A 25,039-nucleotide genomic window follows, 5' to 3' on the forward strand; every position below is an offset into this window, starting at 1 on the left:
TACTGTCCTCCAGTTACAGTGATCTTCCATTTCCTGAAAACACTTTGATTCATTCATACAAAGAGATTCTGCATGTGCTGTTCCTTTGGAGATATGTATGCCTGTCCTCCCAACTCATGCTCTTCTTTGTTGTGCTCATTCATCAGTTGACCAAAACTTTATGTTTGCTGAATCCACCCTCTTGCTTGTTCACTTATTTTCTTGTCTGGGTCTTGTTCTTCTATAGCAGTTATCACAGTTAGTAGTTCTGGCTTTATTTATTTGTTTGTAATTGTTTCACTGCTATCTCCGTTTCTTCCTCTACATTGTATTATTTATAATTATAACAGTGCTTGTGGGAAAGAAAGAAAGAGAGAGAGAGAGAGAAAGAGAGAAAGAGAGAGAGAAAGAGAGAGAAAGAAAGAAAGGAAGGAAGGAAGGAAGGAAGGAAGGAAGAAAGAAAGAAAGAAAGAAAGAAAGAAAGAAAGAAAGAAAGAAAGAAAGCGAGCAGGTGACTTCGGGAACAGAAAGGATTATATAGGCATTTAGTTTTCTCTCTCTCCCTCTCAATATATGCATACAGGTGCACACACACATGTGCATGACATGAGCAGAGGAGGGTGTTAAGGTGTCCAGTGATATCCTCTATCATTTTCCTTTATTGAGACAAATTATCCATGTGACCTGAAGCCTACCATTTTCATTAGGTTGGCTGGCCAGCAACTTCTGGGATTTGCTTGTCTCCATCCTTCCGTGCTGAGGTTACTGCCATGAACAAAAAATGCCTGGCTCTTCCCTGGGTCCTGGAGTTTTGAACTCAGGTCTTTACTTTCCCAGAAAGCACTGTTGTTCACTCAGCCATCTCCCTATCCCTAAGTATGTTTGTGTCTGTTAATGTTGTTGTTTGATACAATCTCAATAGGGTGATCCCAGCTGACCTGTAACTTCCTATGTAGACCGGGCTGGTTTAGAACTCATGGAGATTCAGCTGCCTCCCAGGTGCTGGGATTAAAGGCAAGTGCCACTACATCTAGCATCTCTATATTTTTTCATACTTTTCTACCACATACTGTTAATGGCATGGAGCTTATGATGGACCATTCTCAGTTTTTAAATGTTTTTTTCAGTGCTCTCTGAGAATTCTCTTTCTCTCCATGAAAGAACACTGTTCCTGCCATTTAGTTAAAATATTTTCCTATACATTCAGGAGATGACTTCATGAGGTCAGAGACTGGACCAACTATATTGTACCAGTGGCTTATAAACAATATAGTGTATAGTACATAGTAGAAACAACAAATATATTTAAAGGAGAACAAATGAATGAAAATTAATAAAGGTCACCAATTTGCAGTGGTATATTTACAGTGTACTTTCCCTACATGAACAACACCAATTATCTCAATAGTGTTATACATTTATCTTCATTTTATAGAAAAAGATAATTAGGCTAAAAGCATGCAGACAACCATTCCTTGAGGTCCATCAAATGCCAGAGCCATAATAAGAATTCCCTTTCTAGCTATTCTACAGCAACACGTTCATCACAGCACCATCATTTATCTGAGGGTATCATGCAAAGGCTGCCCCAGCCAGAGAAGAGGGAACTTCCAGAAACAGAGCAAACTGCAGGCCCCATCCCTGCTGGAGATCTCTTCATCAGGGGGCTCTTGTGGGTCATTAAACAACTTGAGTCAGTGGTGATGCCCAGGACCCAAAGAGAATTTAAAAAAGAACAAACCAACACTCTCCTTAGATTTATCTCTAATCTAAGAGGAAGAAGAAAAAAATTCCATTCAGATGAGCCTCACAATTTGTCAGGCATGTGCACTTGAAGGCATCACTTATACAAATGGCCATTCTATACAAGGTCTTCTGGTCAACAATCATGGACTCCATGGCATCTCTGGGCAAAAGGGTTTTAGGGTGTAAAATTATAACCTGAGCTGATGTGGAAGGACATGAGGAACATAGCTTCTCCTTGCACCATGAGGTGTTGTTCTTGTTCAGTTTCGTCTGCACGTTATACCATTTTTGGGGAACATTGTCAAATTCCAGAATCTTCTGTCACCTTAAAGTTAATTTTGTTTAGAAAATCATAATGGATATAAACACAATATCACAGTGGGTTTCCATGTACCTGTCACCGGATTTCATCAATGAACAGCTCATCCCAAGCTTGTCTCTCCAGGCCTTTCACCTGTTTTGAAAAAAAAAAAAAAACCCTCAACATTAAGTAATGTTTTGTACAAATGTTAAAGTCCACGTCTCTAAGTGATAAACATAAAACCAACTCAACATCACTACCAAACTTCCCCAATTAACAGCAATTCCTTCATATCACCGGATTCAGGTGTTGTCCAGGGTTAACAGATTGTCTTATGTTTTTGTTTCCAAATTATTTGTTCAAATTGAGACCTAAATGAAATCAAAATCAAATGTTCTGGTTGGCTTTTATGAAGGTTTCTTCTAATCTCTCTCTCTCTCTCTCTCTCTCTCTCTCTCTCTCTCTCTCTCCCTCTCTCAGTATTTTATGATAAAACTCAATTATTTGTCCTTTAGACATCTCTATAACCTGGATTAGTTAGATTTCCATCCTATTGTGCTATTTAACATGTTCTCCTGACCTTGTGTTTCTAGTAATTCTATCATAGGTCTAGAGAGTTGACCACACTTGTACTTTTTTTTTACTTTCATTGTTCATTAGATTTTGGTGGTCCAGCAAACCAGTATTAGTCCCCGTCTAGATCTATTTGACCTAACAGAAGAACTTGAGCTTTGTGTGTAATTAATGGTTTATCTTTGACCAGAACGAACATATCCTCAAGCTGTGTTGTTCCCTCTCTCTTTTGGGAAGGCACTCGGAGTTCTACTTCTCTCACAAAGGATGTAAGCTTCATACTGATTGCTAATTTATTGCATTAAGTGAGTTGAATAATAACATGTTGAGCCTTGTGCATCACACATAATAAATGCTAAGTAAGAACAAGCTGTTACTTGTCTTGCACTTTATCCTTTCTTTTTTTCCCTCTTGGTCCTTTCCATCTCTGCATTTCATATATTTTTATGACCACAAAAGTGTCCATGATAAAAGAAATAGAGTTACCCAGGCATCCAGAACAATCTATCTCTATTGCTTATTCTTTATTGGCCTGCCTTGCAGGAAGTTATGACCAACTATCAGTAATGGCTTGTTCAGTGATGACCAAGTAGCCTTTCCCTTACTACCAAAGTCACCACCTTGTGTTGAGTAAAAAAAATCATTCCTATACATTTACTGTCCTTAGCATGTGCTAGTGCACATGCCTTTAATCTTAGCTCTTGGGAGGCAAAGGCAGGTGGATCTCTGTGTTTGAGGCAAGTCTGGCCTAAAGAGAGAGTTCCAGGACAGCCAGAGCTACATAGTGTCTTAGAAAACAAAAACAAAACCCAAACCAAAACATTTACTGTCCTTGCTGTTTCTTATTCTACCCATCAATACTCTCCCTAACACACATTAGCTATTTACTTAATAGAGCTTATGTGTTTGAATAAGGAAAATGAGAGCTCAAATATAAGCTTTGCCACAAAATATCTATGTGTCTGCATATTTAGATGTATACATTTTAAGCTTTTGTTTCATTATAGTAAAATGGGTTTAGTAATACCTGCTTTTTAGAATTGTCTTGCAGAGTAGCTAATAATCTACAGACAGTGCTTAGTAGCAACACTTGACATATAGAAGAAGATCAATAACTTAGACCTCTCTCTTACTTCTAATGGATAATGTTTCAGATGTGTGACCCCATTTTAGGTCTCTGCTGGACTTTCTTTTTGGCTGGCATTCATTCGTGGTCCTTGAACAGGTTTTTAATTACACAAATCCAAGTCTTCCTTTGGACACACCTTAGTCTACTTGTGCTGCTAGACTAAATTAATTGAGACTGGATACTTTATTGAGAACAGAAATTCATTTCTGTGGTTCTGGAGGTCAGGACATCCACGAACAATCTGCCAGAAGGATTCCTGTCTACAAAGGGTTACTGTCTGCTTCCAAGATGATAGCCTTGCTGTTTACCCTCTAGAGGAGATGAACATGGAGTCATACTGGTAGTTGAACCTGAAGAAAACACTTCCTTCCACCTCAAGCTCTAAGAGAAGGAACCCCATTCATAATGGCAGTGGCCTTATATCTTAATTACCTACCAAAGGCCATGCCCCTTTTTTACCACAAAGACATGATTTCACTACGTAACCCGAGCTGACTTCAAACTCATGATCCTCCTGCCTCAGCCTCCTCGGTACTGGATTTAACAGATATGATCCACCTAGCCAAGTAGAGTATATCTCTTAACACTGCTCTATTGGGGATTTTCAACATTAATTTGGGAGCCATTATTAAAACTACAGCAAACATAATTTTCTGCCAGTCATTCATATTAGTCCCTAAAAGAAGTTAATCAGCTTCTAAGTCCTTAATGATGTATTACTAAGAAGAGATTAGTTAAGACACACAGAGACTGTGCCACTGCCCTTCAGCATTAAAGATAAATCTTTTGTTTGTTTGTTTGTTTTTACATTCAGACTGCAATTTCCCTTCCTCTTCTCCTATCAGTCACTCCCACCCACACCCATCCACTCTTCCTCCTCTGTTTCTCTTCAGAAAAAGATAGACTTCTGATGGATATCAGCCAGCCTTTATATATCAAATTGTAGTGAAACTATGCACCTCCTCTCCTATTAAGGCTGGACTAGGCAATCCAGTAGGAAGAAAGAGTCCCAAAAGCAGGTAACAGAGTCAGAGACAGCCCCTGCTCCCACTGTTAGGAATCCCACAAGAAGACCAAGTCACGCAGCTGTAACACATATGCAGAGGGCCTAGTTCAGTCCCATGCAAGCTCCTTGGTTGTCAGTTCAGTCTCTGTGAGCCTCTATGAGACAGGATTAGTTGATTCTGTGGATTTTCTTGTGGTGTCCTTGACCCCACTAGCTCCTACAATCCTTCCTTCCCCTCTTCCACAGGATTACCCAAGATAAGTCAGTCTTTTAGATTTTGGGTTTGTCCGGAGTCATAATAACTATAATTTTTATGACCAAAAGCCTAGTAAATATTTAAAATATAACTTTTAAGTAAGTAAAGAAAAACTGAAGCTCAGGAGGAAAAACCATATACTTCAAAGCCTATTAGCATGTAACCTCCTGCTTTTGTGTGTATCTTTGACTAGACCTATAACTTCAAGGACCACTGTCCCTCCTGGGTCCTTCTTCTATACCTTGGCATGGACAACCCTCTTTACCATCAGATGCTTTTTAGCAGATACAAGAATCCCTTCTGTCACTGTCGTCTTCTTGACCTTTCCTTTATTCTCATGTTTTAGTTACCTCTCAGCCTATTAGAAGACTAGGTCATTCCCACCATCCAAATGACACTTTTTTTTGCCATTTTATTTAAATAACTTTTTTTTCATTTATTTTGCATACCAACCACTGTTTCCACTCTCTCCTCTCCTCCCTACACCCCCAGCTCCCATCTACCTCCCTCCCCTTCCACTCTTCTGTCTCCATTCAGAATGACACTTTTATCAAAAAAAACTCAGCAGGTACCTCTGATTCTTCAACCCCAATTGTCCTTCCTCACTCTTTTCAGAGGGCATCCATCTATTTACAGCATAGTTTTGACTTGCTGCTTCAACCTTTGCTTAGTATAATCTGACTTCTTTCTCTTAACAACAAAAGGAATTATTGGTTCTCTTAAAAAAAAAAATCAGATGACAGGCCAGTAATGGAAACTTGCTCTAATCTGAATCTTTTTTCCTTTTTTTCATAATTTCATCTCTTAAAAAGTTAGAGGGGACACCAATAGTAGAAACACAGTTGGTAATATTGTTGTACTGGGGAATTCGTGTTAGTAAAGATGCTCACCCCAGGGCTTCCCTGGTCACTGTTTCTCAAATGCACATGTACCTAGTTTGAATGGAACTGCAACTAGATGCATATTGGTATAGAGACAACAGTGTAAATGTAGACAGGATCATCATTTTCTTATTTTTAATATATCCAATGTGGTGTTAGCTATATCTAAGACAGACACACTTATCAATGGCATGTTGGGAGTTTTAGGGGGGTTAGTAACACAGCATCTTGGTTTTGGGGTCAGATAGATCTTAGCTTCAATTCTGACTTCTCACTTCTATGTTAGATTGCATCTCCTATGTGTCAACGTGTTAAAGCTCTAGGTCTCATCTCTTCTGTGAGATGAAGATAATAAAGCTACCCTTCTTCACAGGGCTCCTACATAGTACAGTGAGCATGAAGAAAAGGCAGTACACAAGTCAGATCTAGGTTAGAGGTCTGCTTCACCACATACTGTGGGGATATAATTTCATTCCTCAGAATCTGAACAGGAATGCTATGATAATGGTATTTAGCTCACAGAGTTGGTAGACTAAATAAGATTATGTTGGGAGGCATTTAGCAAATTCCTTGTCCATTAAATACTTGATGTAAACCAGTTGCAGCTTCGTTCCTCTCTTTACGTTCTTCATAGCCCCCTCTTAGCATTTGTTTTCGCCCTCTTGTCATCTGCAGCTCTGGCCTCTGATTAAAGCATCTAGTGCAGAGTACATACAACACACAGCAATTGCTTCACCTTCACAACATTCACTTATTTTAACAAACAAATGAGCAGTCAGCTCAGAGAGACAAGAAAGCCATTCTTTCCGAAAGGCAAAGGCAGTATCTCTGAAAGTTGTTTCCATTGACATGTTTTCCAATTGAAAATAAATATAATTAAAATATTAAAATACTAAGATAATTCTAGGTGAATACACATGTGTCTAGAATTGCTTATATCTGTAAACCAATGTGCCTAGCTGCTTTTATTGTTCCATTCACTAATATACTTTGATCTGTAGACTGCTACTACTCAAGACTTAGGCAGTAGTTATTATTTTATCAGAATGTGTCTATGTGAAGCAAAGTGTTTAAGTCTGGCATTATTTTAAGGCATTTTTTATGAATGATACAGTGGTACTTACAGAATTAGAGATTAATATACACATTTCAACGTGCAGAAAGCCAAGTACTTCAACATGCAAGGAGTTGAAGTTACTTGTATCAGTATTTGAAACAAGAGTCTTGTTCCAATCACCATGCTCTTGACTTCTCTGTTCTGCTGTCCACCAAGCCTGTATAACATTTTACACATTCTAGGTTAAGTGACTTGGACTTTTCCGATTGCCTTGTTTGAAACATGCTTATAATGAGTCTGATAAGAGTCTGTCTCACTAAAAGCCTGGAGTTGTAGATCAATGGTAGATCCCTTGCCTCCTATGCATGACGCCCTGGTTTTAAGCCCAAGTATTACCTAAGAAATAACAATAAAAAAGAATTTCCCCATTCATAACTTTTCTGTCAAATTCACACATCTTCCTTTCAGATGCCAAAGTAGGCTCAGTTTGGGTCTAGACCTTCCTAATTCTGCGATCCTTTAATATAGTTTCTCATATTGTGGTGACCCCCAACCATAAAATTATTTTTGTTACTACTTTATAACTGCAATTTTGCTACTGTTGTAAATTGTAATGTAAATATCTGATATGCAGGATGTTTGATATGCAACCCCGTGAAAGGGTCATTTTGTACCAGAGGGGTCATGACCCACAGATTGAGAACCACTGGTTTAGATCAAGCATGCCGCTTCTTGTGCTCTGAATTTTCTTTCTACCTCCTCCCTTACTTATAGTCTTAACTATGGAATATCCACCAACAAAGGAAGCTTCTTCTCTTGGATGCTTCCTACAGAATCATAAAAGTACTGGAAAATGAGGTCACTAGTGGCCGCAGAAGAAAAAAATGCCATTAACTTCAGCTAACATTTAGCCATGTAATCTCTGCAGTATTAGACAAATCATCCCCTTGAAGCCTTCCCACCCGCCTCTCACCCCCAGATGTTCTTACCACAAGGGAGAGACATTACTATCTGTCAGAGGATAGAAAGCTTTAGAAGACAGGTCTTGTCCGTTGGGTGGGGCAGAGATCCTTGGTCAGTGGCTTCCCTTAGGAAAAATATATGTGTTCCATCCCATGTTCCCTTTCCAGGACTCAGTGGGCCAGGAACAATACCTTGTAGAAGACAGTCTGAGAATAGGAACTTAGATCTGTCCAAAACTATGAAGCCTTTGGCAGTTCAAGGTCACAGGGCAAGATGCCTTGGGAAGATGACTCACAGTTAGATGGATGAGGCTACTGATATGGCTATGTCTTCTCCCTGGAGTTATAACTGATGTTTCCCATTGTTTATAATTGGTCTGCTATTCATCACTTTCACAATTGCCATCAGCTCAGCGACAGGAAGGACAAATGGTCTGGAGATAGTTTAGAACAATGTCAGCGCAAGCTGTTGTCCTGACGACAGGAATTTTACTTAGGATCACACAGCTAGCCATGCAAGGAACTTCTAGCCCACAGACTTTGCTACAAACCCTTTCAATACTTGTTCATACACCGAACATTTAAACAGTTCCTGATAAAAATAAAGAACTCAGACCCAGTGGAAGGGGAATAAAAATCAATAATTCAATAGAATGGTAAGTTCAACAGATGTGCAAGATGTACAGTAGGGGCTTTTAGTTCTGAAAAGCAAGAGGATGATTTTCAGAGAAAATTCCAGTTGTCGTGAGTCTTTTAAGTTTGACTTGATCAAAAGTAGAATGAGAAGATTGTAATGTTGTATGTTATGGCAAAGGGACATAAAAGTGTCCCATCTTCCAGGATCATGACTAGTGATTAGGTTAGTTGATGTGTGGGGTGGGGAGAGACCAGGGTAGTAGGATAGGAGAATAGTGTGGTTGTTTGGTATCATTTTGTGCAGGGTTCTATTCAAGTCAAGAAGAATATTTATACTTATCTCAGTCCAAGTACTTTAAATGACACAAAATAGGAAACAGTTGAAACTTTCTAAGCATAAAAGGAGATGTTGCAATATTTTAGTTGTTTTTTGTGTAATTAAAAGATGGAGCATGGATGAGCCATGACAATCCACATTTCAATTCAGCAGCTATCCTGGTGTCTGTTGCTGTTTCCCTAATCATTTAAGCTTATTCTTATCTTATTTTGTAATCCCAGCTTCTCCAAACCACTTGTGCATCTAATACAAATTAGAACACCTAATGGTCCACATCTTTAATCCCAGCACTTAGGAGGCAGAGGCAGGTGGACCTCTGTGAGTTTGAGGCCAGCCTGGTCTACAAAGCAAGTTCCAGAACAGCCAGGTCTGTTACACAGAGAACCTCTGTCTTGCAACAAACAAACAAACAAACAAAAAGAAACCACCCAGCAAAACTCAAATCCAAATTCCTAAGAAAAATCCCTACTGCTTTAGTGTGTATTAACCAACTCTAGTCCTATTAGCCTTGGTTAAAATAGTAGGTTTATTTAGTTCAAGTGTTGACAGCAAAGTTTCATATTTTATGTGATAACTAGCTTTTAAAATTTCAAAGTGAGGTGCTCAAATCTAAGTTGATATACTATGAACTGCCAGCATATATCCAAAGCCAATGATTAAAAAGATAAGATTCTTGAATTTAATCGCTCATGAACCTACCCAGGGAGTTTATGAAAGTGCAATGTTCGGAACCCTTTGAGTCCTTCTGCAAAGAATGTCAGTGGGTCTGAGGTCAGCCTAGGATTCTAAATTGCAGGAGCTTGTTTTGGTCATTAATGATACAAGCTGCAGGGGGTCACCATGTGAGGATTATTTGGAGTAAGAAAACCCAATTATAACCCAGTCCATATGTATCAGATAGGTGGCATATTCCTGATATCTCAGTATTTCACAGTCTGAAGCAGGATAGTCATGAGTTCAAAGCCAGTTTTGGATGCCTAGTGAGACCGAATCATAAGCAAATGAAGAAACATCAAGGGCTGGGGAGACAGCTCAGTGTTAGAACTCTTGCTTAATATGCAAGAAGCTGGGGCCTTAACGCCCAGCCTTGAAAAAATAAATAAACAAAAAAATCCAAAGAACAACTAATCCATCTTTTGCAGATTATATAATTTATATAACTTTTCCAGACATAAAAGACTTCATTTGTTCCTACTATTATTTGTGGTACTGTACACAAAATTTAAAAGAGCCTTCCATATTTCTTGGAGGGTGTGGAAAGTTTCCTAGTGGAAGGTATTGGTTTTTTGAACTCCTGGGCTTTTTGCAGAACTGAAGGCAGCATTGAGTAGGAATATGGCAAAGATTAAGAGCACAGAATTATCCTGAGACTGGGCAAGGGGGAAATGTGCTAAGCTAAGGCAGAGATAGGCAGACTTTTTTCAGTGGGCAGCAGTAACTGGAGAAACACACAACTAGTCAAAGTTCTGAGAATAAGGAACTGTTGAATACTCGACCCTAAATGATATTATTTTTAACACCCCCTCCCAGACCCAAGACTCAGAGAATGTTGGGGAAGTGGTAGCATAAAGAATCTAAGAGCCAGAGAAAGGATCAGGATGAAGCATTGTATTTGGAGCATTCTTTATCAGACAGCAGTTATGATTATCATCACATGACCTACACAAGATAAAACTGTCAATATCCTGCATGGAAACTCCTAGAAACTTTGACAGATAATGATAACTAAAGGCCAGGGAATGTCAGGCATCTCTGAGTCTCTATAGTAAGTTAATGGTCTCTGGGAGATGGAGAGGCATTTTTTCCATGGTATAAACACTGGTAAGGTGCCCATCTTATATATAAAACCTCTCACCCATGACTTTTAAGGAAACCCTAATATAATGGAACACACAAAAATAATAATATCACAATTTAGAAGGTAGAAACAAAAAGACTATTTGGAAAGTCAGTGGGGATGGGAAGGGTACAAGAGAGGGTATTGGGGGTGCATAAGCTAAAAATACACATGTGAAAATGTTACAATAAGCACACCATTATTGATAATTAATATGTACTAATAGGTAGAAAAATGATAAGGGAGAAATATAATAGGACCATGATTCTTGATATTAACTATGATGAACTAATTGATTAATCAATTAGTCAAACACAAGAGACTAAATAGTAGGCCAAACAGACAGGGTCCCCAAAGTCAACATGTGCACAGTATATTGGGAAAGACAAGTTATCAATTAAATAGACAATAATGTATAATGCAGTAAAGAACAGTTTAGTATAGGAAAAGTTAGAAGATGCATAACAAAGGAAAAGACTCTGTTCCTGATTCAGAGGATCAATCCTGGTGGTGAGCTGAAGAAATATTGAAAGGAAATTATTATTTTGAAAAAAGTGTATCAAAGAGAAGAAATGATATATTAGGGCAAGAAGGGCTGATAAAGTGTGATTGGAGCATAAAATACTAAATAGTGTTTAGTGGCAAGAGGGATGCTGGAGGTAGAAGCAAAGGCCAGAGATTTGATGAGCTTGTTATTAGCACAGAGGAATCCAAATGGTGTGTACTAATTGAACTGCCAGAGTCATGCTAGGTTCTATCTATAAGACACTTAAGCTGGAGGTCTACTCAGGAAGTGCCTTGGACTCATGGTAACACCAGAAGATCCGGTCCTCAGAAATAAGAATATCTGAACCCATTATTGTATAAGAAAGATAATCAAGGCCCAAAGATTCACCTATGCATGGACAGTTACTTATGGATTTGGGATAGACTTTCTTTACTGGGCACCTATTGAGTAGTGGAAGGCTTTGTGTTCAGCCTAGAATCTAGATTGGTACAATTTGAACAAGAGTTCCATATCCCCAGATTTCATCTAGAAAACAAAGTTGTATGGATGTATGATGTTGGTAAATGCTAAATTTTTATGACTTTTTTGGGGCTTCTTAAAAAACAGCATCTTAACAGCTTCAAAAGTCTTTTACAGTGAAATGTATTTGGTTGTGTTTGATCTTTTCCAGATTTACTTGTTTGCTTTTGTGTTTGTTCACATAGGGTGCGTGTATGTGCATGTGCATGCGAAGACCAGAAGTTGGAATTGATTAAGTCTTTCTCGGTCACTTCTCCAACTAATTTTTTGAAATAGGGGTTTTAACTGAACCTAGAACTTACACATTTTGTCTAACTAGACAACCAGTATCATTCTGTCTCTGCATCCACAATACTGGGGTTATAGATGCCTGGTACCAGACCTGACTTTCTTTTTAATTATTCTTTTTTATCTTTTAAGATTATCTTATAATCATTTCCTCTTTCTCTTTTATCTCTCCAATCCCTTCCATGTACTCCCATTGATCTCTTTGAAATTCATGGCTTCCTTTTCTTTAACGTTGAACACTTATGTGTATATGTATTCCTAAATATATAAATGCAACCTGCTCTGTCCTTATAAATGTTACTAGTATGAACACAGAACTGGCTTCTGTGTTCATGCTAGAGATAAAACTCAAGTCTTCATTATCACAAACAAGCATACAGCCATCCTCTTCATGGCTCCAGATTTTTTTGGCCATAGAAATGACCTTCATTTCCCCATCCCAAGTTTTTTGAACTTGGTCAATACAAGTGTATGTTGGAAGATGATGCTGGCCAATGCATACTCAGGTTTCACCAAAACAGTTAAATTGCATCTTCCAGAAAGTAAGTAGTGCACCCCCACTCTCACCCATCCTTACCATTTAGGAAATATGATTAAGGCAGAGAAGATGCATAAGTGTTTGGGTGTTTGAAATACACACATGTTTGTGTCCTAATATTAAGTCATTCCGATTTGTGATATGAACTGTCATCAAACCACAGATGCCGCGAATTATTAAAAATGTCAACTTTTTAAGGGTGTGGTGGGGACAATGCAACTTAAAACATAGGTTTGATATATTAAATTAGCTCACAATAGTTAAGCATTTGGGCTTAAGAAATATGTGTATGAGTTTTGCTCTGCTAAATATGGGCTATGTGAATAGGGAAAAGAATTTGAAGTCCTTATGGCCTCATCCTCTACATAATGGAACTCAATTCATGGTGTGACTGTGATAATATGATTTCTTGCATGCCACATACTGAATATTGTGTCATTCATATAAAATTGTTCAAAAATGCTTGCTATTATTTTTAATGAATTTCTAGTACTTCAGCCCCTGAAAAATGGATGGGAGCTGAAATATGAGACTAACTGTCAAGAAAAATAACTCCTTGTCAGAGGATCACATAACCCTGTCATCTTGCCTCTCTATCTCTTAGAGAACACAGAGTTGACAGACCCCCCTATGGATATGTGTGTGTGTGTGTGTGTGTGTGTGTGTGTGTGTGTGTGTGTGTGTGTAATTTTTTTCATTAGCCACACTGACTGTGGCAAGACAGTTGCAGCTAGCTCTAAATGCCTTACCCATGTCACCTAGATTAAGGAGCAGTTCTGTTGGGCTCTCGTCATTTAGGAGAGAATAGTTTCAAAAGCACTGTGTCCTGACAGGGGAAACTGGGTGTTGTTCTCATGATTTATAGAGCCATAGATTGAGTTGTGTGATTTCTCACGTTGGAGATGAGTCCTTACAAATTGGTATTTCATTACAGAGTGGAGGGATCTGAGGCTAGAAATAGATGATTGGAGGAAGTTGGGAGTAAATTGTGGGGTTAGAGCTTATCTTAGTTTGCTTTCTTTTGCTGTGATAAACATCATGACCCAAAGCAATCTGGAGATATAAGAGTTTGTTTGGGTTATACATCTCGATGGAAGGCAGTCATTGAAGGAAGATAGGATGGGTACCCAAGCAGGATCAGAGGCAGAAACCATGGGGGAATGCTGCTTCCTGCTTTGCTCCCTATGACTTGCTCAGTCTGTTTTCTTATATAGTCAATGACTACCTGCCCAAAGGGCAACCTCTGCAATGAGTTGGGCCCTCCCACGTGAATCATTAATTGAGAAAATTCTCCACAGACTTGTCCATAGCCCCCAATCAGATAGAAGCAATTCATCAATTGAAATTGCTTCTTCCCAGATAACTCGAATTTGTGTGAAATCGACACAAACTAATTAGCATGGAGCTTAATATTGAAAGTAGACTTTTGTGCTATTGGGTTTAATCTAGGTGATTCTGAAACTGTACTTTTCTGATACTTAACTTGCTTAACTGCTTAAAATTACTAGAGATAGGAAGGACTGTTACATCCACAGATTGTTGGGAGGCTCATACAAGTTGACAAACAGAAGGTATAGTGCCAGGCTTTGAGTAAGGTGAGAATCAGCAGGCACCTGTCTCCTTTCCCCCATTTCTTTCTTGGTCAAATTTTCAGTAGTATGTCGGGTAGGTGCTACCTGGCTAGATGTCAAGTTGAACATTTTGTAGGTTCCTGGTAAAACTGACAGACCTCACAGGGAATATCTGTACATTCCCTACCTACATACTCCCACTTCTCAACTCCCAACCATTTCACATTAACATAGTACAATTTATTATAAGTGATGAATATGCACTTACATTGTCATTATCACTCAAATGCCATTGTTGATACATTTTAGAAGTATATATTTTTTGAATTTTGACAAATGAATATTGTATGTATACATGATTATAGCACCATGAAGAAATCAGTGGCAAGGAAACGTCTAGACACCCTTCAGAGCTTTACTTAAGTTTGTATGTAGTTGAAGGTTCCCACTTTCCTTTGCTCATCTGTTATTTATTTATACCTCCTTAAAACAGTCTTTGAGATGAACCATCACACAAACCTTCTTGCTCTGTTTGGGAATACGAAGACTGATAACTAGCACTACCCACTTCTCTCCCTACATGTGTTCTCACACATGCAACTTAATTATGCAGCCACTGATTCTTTAACAAGGTGACTCGAAAATCTCCTTTTCTTTGTATGGGCATGGGCATGATTTATTTCATCCTATCTCTTGAAGCTCACTTATTTCATCCCAGATCACTTAAAGCTACTAGAGGTGTGAATACCTGGAATTCTTTCAAGCCAATAGAGGTGGTCTGCTGGTGAATGGATCTCAGCACATGGACCAGTAATGGTTTACCCCTGAAATCTAATGTGACTAGAATCCTCTATTAATTGTGCTGAGCTTACACTGCTCTTTTGCCTTCTTTACCCCTTCAGTAGACCTCTTCAGTCCTAACCAATTAGACATGTGGTGAGCATAGGCTCAGCAATTAGTCTCCATACAGATTTAGGATGCCAGCCACTGTCCCTTCCTCACATCTCTAGTATCTTCCAAGGTAACTAGAACTTCTTTTTATATTTTCAATCACTTTTCTCCAAACGGTAATTCCAACTATCTCCAGAAAAGATTCTAACTTTATAACTTTCATATCATATAAACATACTTTAAATAGCTTTAAAAATTAGTCCTTTCATTAGTTAGATTAATTAGACTCTATTAGTTACTTCTCCCATTGCTGTGCCAGAATATCTAACATAAGCAGCTTGAAGATGAAGGTATTTATTTGGTTCATATTTGGCAGGGATAAGGTCCATTATGGTGGAGAAGTTGTGCCTTCACCTGAGGCTCTTAATGGTATCATCTGGGCACCAACAACTTAGGGTATCCCATATACCAGTTCTGCCACTGGCAGCACACATACACAGCCTTTCTCTTGGGTCTGATCCTCTCCATGCTTGCAGCTTTCTTTTGTGAACATCACCACCATCATGTGGACTCCACTGTCACTTAAGACCATTTTCCACATTACTCTCAGAATTTTGTTCTCCCAGCCTCCTATCACAATGGTCCATTAAGCTTTGTTTTTATCATTTTAGGGCTTCTGTTAGACAACAGGCCAAAACCATTCAATTTTTCTCTATAAACCAACTCTAAAGACTTAAAAATCAAATGCTAAATTTGCCACAGCAGTGACCCTTGGTACCAGTTTTCTGTAGTAATTAGTTTTCTTATTGTTGTGACAAAAATACTCAACAAAAGCAGCTTAAAGCAGGAAGGGTTTATTTTGGCTGACAGTTTCAAGAGATACAGTTCATCATGGTTGACAGGCATAGTGGTGAAACAAGAGGCAGCTTGTTACATGGCATCCTCAGTGAGGAAGCAGAAAGAAATGAATGCAAGTACTCAGCTACTTGTATTTTTCTTCAGTTTGGCGACCCAATTCATGCGGTGGTACTATCCACATTCAAAATTGTTCTTCCCTTCTCTGTTTAGTTCTTGACAGAGAGTGTTATTCTTATTCTATATCATTTATTATCTATCTTGGAGCTCTTTGTATACTTAGTTTTTTTATAGATGGAGACACATACATTACTCATATTTATGACTTTGATTAGAAGATTTCATTATCTGGTAGGTAAGAAGGATAGTAGATGTTCAAATTGTAACAAAGTATGAAATTTATAAAATGTGAATGAGAGAAAGTGGAAGAAAGAAAATATGTCAAAATATGTTCAATTGAACAAAGGGATCTTCATTTAGTTCAACAGAGAAAAAGATGTATGGAATGGGCACTTACAACCAAAGAGTATGCTTGTGGATACGACATAGTGCAGTTCCCTGAGAAGTGGGATGATCTGAATCATAGAGTGTGAGCAGTAGAAAATGCACAAAAGAAGAGACACAGTTTATGATAAGGGTTGACGAATCTCAACTTCCTGAATAGAGGCTTTAACTGGAAAATAGTGGGAATTTTGAGATGTTCAAGCAAGAAGACAGAAGAATTAGTGATGTTTCAGAAAGCTCTGAGAGAATGTGAAGCAGTATCTGAATTTGTAGCTTGGATTCTAGTCCAGAAGCTGTGACAACTGCCCACAGAAGAGGTATGGCTACCCTCTTAGGGGATATAGCTGGGGACCAAGGGAAGGAGATTGGTTTTGAGACAGAGAAAGAAGCTCAGATTGACTCTCAGCTTTCGGATGTAGACACCAAATTGACATGACATGCATGATATAGTTGTTCTTGGGAAGAAGAGGGTCACAAACCTATTTTCTTTTCTTTCTCTGTTTATGAATTGGTTTGTTTCCTCCAACATTCCACATAAGATTTTAAATCAATTCAGCAAGCACCTACTGATTATCGTATGTTAGTTGCTGCATTAGGCAGTAAAATGGAGACAGAAGATAGGAAGATAATAGACTATTTTGTCTTTAGACAACTTTCCCCTTGCTTATTTGGCAAGAACTGGGCAACCACAGGACCAAACATTAGTACTGTACAGATAACAAAATGCATGAAGCATAGACTGAGGGCTTCAGGGTCTCATTCTGGAGTCTTACATAACCCTCTCAACATCAAAAATAACTCATTTGTTGTCAACAACAAATACCAATTTTTAGTGTAAAAATGCAGTCATAAAAATACAGGCACGAGAAGTACCGAAAACAGAATTTAATTCATGGGCTTAATGGCGTTCTGTGTACATTGTACTAAATATCTTAATGAAACGCAGGTTGTTTACTTAGAGTTTAAGATTCCTAAGGCATTGTTATAATTTTAGAGTTGGAAAGGCCCCTTTCTTTGTCTTCCCACAGCCTCCTGTGTATATGAATTCACAACATTTGAACCATAGTAATTTTAATTCTTTGTGTGTTGTCTTTACCATTAAACCATGAGTCTTTGAAGTTAGCCCCTGGGTCTTGTTCATCTCTTTCTTAAATTTTAGCCAGTAAGTGGTAAGGAGTAAGAAGTTCAGTGACTATTTACTAAGCTTAATTCAACCGCCAATAATGTATCATTGTTCTCTTCGTTTTGCACACGGGGAAGTTGAGACTTAACAAGAGGAATCACTTATGCAGTTCAAATAAGAAAGTCACAATAGTGTTAGGAATAAATCCTAGTTTATTTTGATTGCTTAACATTTCTGTGGCTGCTTTTCTCCTCCTGCTCAACTTGGCTTACTAATTAGCTTGAACTTGGAAGCATTTATGAGTTCTGGAAATGCCAACCTTCTTTGTTCTGAAAACCAATGACCATGCTAAAGTTGATCCCCTCCAATGCTACAAGTCAGATTGCCTCCAGTACACGTATTCATTTATTTCTGAGAACACATACACACACACACACACACACACACACACACACACACACACACACACACACACACAGAGTACAGGCACAACGCCCCCCCCTCAAAAAAAAACCCATGTGATCCAAAGCAGAGAAACTAAAATTAGATTTTTGGATGAAATCCTGGCATTTATTTTTCTGAATGACCTAGGATGATCAATGGCACAGAATTCCAATGGACTTCAATTCTTCATGCTCCTTCCTTCTTCATGTTCTTCTGTATACAGGGATAGAAAACCCATTTCAGAGGGTAATTTTGAGCATTAATTGAAGGAAGAGAATCACTGAGAATATCTGTCACCTTGGGGTAACCAGCTAGGCTTTCTGGGTCACTGTATCTGCATCTGTAAATGGATTAGATTAGATGGTTTACAGACCCAGTCCTGTGAAGCTGGAACATTCTATGATTTCCTTCCCCTGGGATCTAGCTGGACTATGGATGGAGTGTTGCAAGGACTGAAGACGTAAGGAAGAGTGATTCACGCTGACACCGTGCTGGCTTCTGATGCCTTGCAAGAGCTCCCTGTTTGATGTCAGTCTTTTATCAGCCTGTGTTTGTGCTCTATCCAGGGCTTGCCTGGCCATTGCACCAGTCCCCATTCCGTTCCCCAGCATTCTGGGAATCAGCCAGTGGATGTGGAGACTCACAGGCAGGATTTCTTCCCAACAACTGCCTAGATGGTGAAACTCACCAAGTCCAGGGAGATTTCCTGTTTTGTTTTCCACAAGCTCAGTTTCCTATTGATGACAGAAACCACACATGCATTCACATGTGCATGTACACACACACACACACACACACACACACACACACAGAGAGAGAGAGAGAGAGAGAGAGAGAGAGAGAGAGAGAGAGAGATTCACACACACACACACACACACACACACACACACACACACAAAACAGGATGTTCTCTCTCCACGCTGGACTACAACACAGTCTTACCATCTGTGTCACTTTCCTCCATGGCCCTGGATTTCACTACTGAGGTAATTAAGCTTTTAGCTCTGTCTGGAGATGTTGCAGAATCTTTATTTATGAGCAGTTAGCTGTGCACACTGATTGCACTGAAGAGGAACCTGCAAATGAGGGAGAACAGATCTGACAGTCCGTATAAACTCACACTTTCCTATCTGGATCCTGTATTTACAAATGTACCTCCTTTTCTCATTCTATTAGAAGGAACATTGGCCCCCAACATAGATTCTGGGACATAGTAGGAAAAATGTTCATACTCTGGAGTCAATTCTGGCCCAAGTACTTTACAGCAAATATTCTTACATTAAAATGTCTGAATTTTAAATTTAACTAAGCATGTTCTGTTTTAATTCACTGAATCTGGAAGTTAATCCCACTGATCTTCATGTTTGAACCAAAAAGACCTGCCCTTTTGTAAGTGATGGAAGTACAGACTTGCATTCTGCTTGCATCATTTTCTTGCTGTGTGGTCTTGGAAAAATTGCTTCATGCCCAGATTCCTAGTCTTTTTATCTGTAAATATAGGTTGTATTATATAGCTTTCAGAACTGTTATGGAGATCACATTTTTTAAAATACTTTTTTTAGTTTTTTGAAATTACAATATAATTACATCATTTTCCCTTTTTCCTTTCCTCCCTCCATTTCCTCTCATGTACCTCTCCACTTGCTCTTTCTCTAATTCAGGGTCTTCTTTTCTTTAATTGCTGCTTTACACAAACACACACACACACACACACACACACACACACACACACACGACACACACACACACACATCTAAATACATCAATACAACCTTCTTGGCCTACATTATGTTACCTTAGGACTAACCATTCGGTATTAGATAACCAATTTGAGGAGGTTCTTCCTTGGGGAAGACCATTTCTCCCAGTCTCAGCATTCCCTACTTGCCAGCAGTTCTTTGTCTAGGCTTGAGAGCCTGTAAGCTTTATCCTGTCCTTGTAGTAAGTATAGTGATGTCATCTTTGTTCAGGTCTTGTATAGGCAGCCATATTGATGAGACTTCATTGGTGTAGCCTCTCTCATGCTTCTAGGAGACACAATCCCATAACAAAGTTCCCATTCCTCTTGCTCTTAAAATCTTCCCACCCACTTTTCTTCAATGATCCCTGAACCTTAGGGGTAGGAATTGTGTTATAGATGTATCCTTTGGGACTGGGCACCAAATAGTCTTTTGTTCTTCTGCATTTTGATTGATTGTGGTTTTCTGTAATAATCTCTGTCTGTTGTAAAAAGGAGTTTCTCTGATAAGAGGTAATAACTACACTTCTCTGTGGGTTTAAGGATGAATATGCCAGATGTAGTTATAAATTAGGCTGGTTTAGTGAAATGGTAGTTACAGGTTTTCCTCAAAGCATGACTTCACCAGCCCCAGGTAATTGGCTAGGTTTTGAGTACCAGGCATGGTTTCTCTCTTGTTGAGCTGACCTTAAGCTCAATTACAGAGCTGTTAGTTAGCACCAAGATGTGCACGCCACTATTGCACTTGTATGGTTATGGTGCCGTGCTGTTCACTGATGTGATTCATGGGTGTCATAACTGGGTAGGACTACTGATTGCTTTCCTCTTTTGGGAACTTCATTGTGCCTTCTCGTATCATGAGACCTAGTTCTCAAAGAGGAGTCTTTCAGGTCACATCCAGTTTAGGTCATCTGCATCCTGTGTCCAAATTGTGTGGCATTTTTAGCAGTAGGGACCTCCATTTCATACCTAGGAGACAACTAAGGGCAGCAGCAATAGCCTACAGTGATTGGGGAGTCTCCTGTACAACCCTGACCAACAACTCAAAAGGGGTGTTCTCATGACTCTTTTTTTTTTTTTTAATAGTCTATGGCTCTCAGGAGAGCATTGTCAGCACAGATGGGAAAATTCTATTTATACTGTATATGTATATGAATACACAGGCTTATGTGGATTAGACATAATTGTAATTAGATAATGATTCATCATGACTTTTTCAGACATTCTTACTGTTGTTTTACCTTCCTTTCACTTACTTATTTTTCTCCCTGCTGCCTAATTAGATTCACCCACATATTTTCCCAATTTCCCTCTTCAGTTACTTCCACCTTATTATTTCCATCTATTGCTCCTCCCTCAAAATAAACCCATTTTTGCTTTTCTGGTTTTAGTAGTTAGTCCAGGTTGTATACTCACATCTGAAAATATGGGTTTAAGATCCTCAGATGAAAGAAAACCTCTGCTGTTTGTCTTTCTGGGTCTGCATTACCTCACTCAATATGATCTTTTCAACTTCTATACATTTACACTCAAATATCATGATCTCATTTTTCTTTACTGCTGAATAATATTCTCTTGCATACATGTACCACATTTTGGTAATCCATCCACCAGTTGAAGGACATTCAGGTTGTTTCCGTCTCCTAGATACTGTCAATAGAGTGGCAGTGAATATGGCTGAGCAAATAAATATGGTTTAAGATGTCAAATCATTTGGGCATATGCCAAAGAATGTTGTAGTTGGGTCATAAGGCAGATTTAATTTAGTTTTCGAGTGTTTTCCTCACTGATTTCCAGAGTGGCTGGACCAATTTGCAGTTCCACCAACAGTGTGATTGAAGGTTCCCTTTCCCCCATCCTCTCCAGTATTTGTTATCAGCTGTTTTGTTCATCTTTGTTATTATGACTGGAGTAGGATAAAATCTTGAAATTCTTTTGATTTGTATTTCTCTAATTGCTAGGGATGATGAACACTTTTTTTTGTCATTGTAAATGTTTTATTGAGTGGATTAGACAATAAACATATTTATGGAAGTTCACTTAATATTGTATGGTCTCCTTACATTCTTTTTTTTCATTTTTTTATTAAGAATTTTTTTTCATTTTGCACAATAATCAGAAATCCCCCTCTTCCTTCTCCCACTCCCCCAGCCTTCCCCTTCAACTGACCCCCCCCCATTCTTCCCCACAAGAAGGCAAGGACTCCCAGGGGGAGGCACATCCTGTAGAGGCAAGTCTAAGCCCTTGCCCCTGCCTCAAGGCTGCATGAGGTGCTTCTAAAGATATTTCTTAGCCACTGTTTTTGTTTGAGAATTTCCTGTTTAGATCCAAGCCAATTTTTGAATGGATAATTTGTTTTCTTTGATTGGTTACTTTGTTTTTCAGCTCTTTATTGTTGTTGTTTACACATCCTGCATATCAATCCTCCGTCAGATGTGTAGGTGATAAATATTCTTTCCCATTCTGTGGGCTTCACTCAGTTGATTGTTTTTTTTTTTTAGATGTACAGAAGATTTTAGTTTATAAGGTCCCACTTGTCAACTGTTGGCCTCAGTTCCTGGATAAACGGATTCTTCCTATTCAGAAAGTTCTTTCCTACATCTGTACCCTGTAGAGTGTTGCCTGTATTTTTTTTCTAGCAGTTTCAGGCTTCACATGTAGGTCTTTGATCCATTTGGAGTTTCTAATGCAAGGCAATAGATGCAGGTCTAATTTCATTCTTTTCCATGTGGACATCCAGTTTCCCCAGCACCATTTATTGAAGATGCTGTCTTTTCTCCAGTATATGTTTCATCATTCTTTGTCAAATTAGATGACTGAAGTTATACATACTCATGTTTGGGTTTTCCATTTTTTGTTTTTATGCAAATAACAAAGTTTTTATTGCTATGGCTCTGTAATATAAATTGAAATATGTAATGGCAGTTTTCCAACATTGCTGTTTTTGCTCAGGATTTGTGCTTAAAGTACTTTGGACTGTGAAGTTGGGCACTTCATGAACATTAGCTTTTATTATAGTTCATGTTTGTGTCCTTAGATATACACTTGACTCAAGAGAAATTGGTTAATTCATTTATCTCTAGCAGACGATATTGGTGAGAACACAAAGGACAACTCATTGGAGGTTTCCTGTTTGTGCCTCTGGGAAAAGTAGGATGGACATTTACACACAACATTCTTGATACATACCTTCTCCTTCTAGATCAGTGATTCTCAACCTGTGGGTCACAGTCCTTTTGACAAACCTCTCTCTCCAAAAATATTTACATTATGATTCATAACAGTAGCAAAATTACAATTATGGATCAGCAACAAAAGTAATTTTGTGGTTGGGGGGGTCACCACAACAGGAGGAACTGTGTTAAAGTATTGCAGCATTAGCAAGGCTGAGAAGTACTAACCTAGATTTATGTGCCTCTGAGGAGGTGAGGATGGAGAACCCATACTTGCTGTATTTAAATATTCTGTTCCTCAGTATTTTGAACAATTGCAGAATATAAAAAAGTGACATCAGAGTAATCAGGTATACTTGGTGATAGGCAATATACAAAGTCCATTTGTAAAGCACAGAAAAAGTAACATAAAAGGAAAGAAAACACTCATGGCTGGCCCAGCATTTACTGGCAAAGGAGCAAAAGATCAACATTTTCTGGAGTCCCTAAGTTTTAAAGAGCTGGATCCCACATCCTCAATCCCCAAAGCTATGGAATGTCAGCACAAAGGAAGTGACTTAACCAGGGCATTTTCTCAAATGAGAAATGTAGAAATAACAATACAAGAAATACTTGAGCCTGTCATCCACTGGGTGCAGGAAACTCCTTTCAAGTTACATTTTCCACCTGATATTAATGATCAGTTTTTAAGTGACTGTTCATTTGTTCACTAAATACTAACTGAATCACAATGGGTCCTGTGAGAACACTCCTGGGAAGACAGTCTATCTCTTGCCTCTGGTAGCAATTAGGATTAGAATATCATGGGTAAGACAGATACAGAGATGTGATGGTAGAGTGACTAGTATCACAGTGTCCAAAAGAGCATGTTTGGTCTCAGGCTTAAAGGAAAGCCTTATTTAAGATCAAACACACTGAGTTGGAATTCAATGAAAATGGAGAATTCCAAGCTTAAAAGTGGATATTTTTTATGAGAAACATTAGAATTAAATAGACCAGTGACCATCTGTAGCTAGAGTTTTCTTGCCTTGCCCACAGTCAGGACAAATCTTGGTCACCCGCCAGTCCCACAGCCGCTCAGACCCAACCAAGTAAACATAGAGACTTATATTGCTTACAAACTGTATGGCTGTGGCAGGCTTCTTGCTAACTGTTCTTATATCTTAAATTAATCCATTTCTATAAATCTATACCTTGCTACATGGCTCGTGGCTTACCGGCATCTTCACATGCTGCTAGTCATGGCGGCGGCTGGCAGTGTCTCTCTCTCAGCCTTCCACTTCCCAGAATTATTCTCCTCCTTGTCCTGCCTATACTTCCTCCTGCCTGACTACTGGCCAATCAGTGTTTTTTTTACTAACCAATCAGAGCAACACATTTGCCATACAGAACATCCCACAGCAACCATCATTTAAAACAAGATTAGCAAAGACCATCAAACCCAATTTACCCCACTGACTAACATTGCCAATTAAATCCTTTTTTATAACATACTATTCACTTATTTTTGACATTGTTAGCATAGTGCAAAGGCAGTATTAAGTAATTATAACAGAAACCACCTGACCACAATGTTATAAATGCTTACTTCATGGCCCTATGCAGAGACAGTTTGTTGCCTCCTGATTTAATAGACAGGAATTGACTACTGGGGGCAATTATTAGTGCTTCCATGAAAGTAGATAATAATGTATACTGAAGGTCCTAAGACTTGTGTACGAGGAGTCTAGAGAGGAGGTCAGGAACTTAAATATGGAGTTTAGATTTAATCCTGAAGACTGTGGGAAGCTTCATATTTTTAAGTAGAGCAGTGAGATAATCAGATGTAGTATCTCTAGTAGGACAGGCTCTGGGACCAGGAAGCAGATGAGACTGGGTTTCTTTAAGATAGTATCCATAGACTGGAGCCAGGGATTCAATCCAAGCTCTGTTACTTCCTACCTGTGAACCTTAGTTACTTTCTTTGTGCTTCAGTTTTCCATCTATAAAATGAGAAATAACAGTAATATTCATCATGTGGGATTATTGTGAAGAGGATCTATGTTAGTAGGTAGAGTGCCAGGGTCAAGAGAAGTTCCCAACATGCTGTTAGCATTAGGTCTCAGTGATAATTCTGGACGCTTGAATATCTGGGGATGGGAGAACCTGGATGATAAGGCCACAAATGTGTAAGCAGGAAGGTTGCTA

The 25,039-nt window shown here is 38.7% G+C and overlaps 1 protein-coding gene across 5 annotated transcripts in view; it reads left to right on the forward strand.

Annotated features, from left to right (window-relative positions):
- Window positions 1–25,039, forward strand: part of Astn2 (astrotactin 2) — a 947,200-nt gene that overhangs the window by 758,694 nt on the left and 163,467 nt on the right. The gene's annotated exons all lie outside the window — the stretch shown is intronic.

Source organism: Peromyscus californicus, unplaced genomic scaffold (assembly GCF_007827085.1).
Source record: "Peromyscus californicus insignis strain IS unplaced genomic scaffold, ASM782708v3 Scaffold_5__1_contigs__length_169319896, whole genome shotgun sequence".
NCBI classification, from domain to species: domain Eukaryota; kingdom Metazoa; phylum Chordata; class Mammalia; order Rodentia; family Cricetidae; genus Peromyscus; species Peromyscus californicus.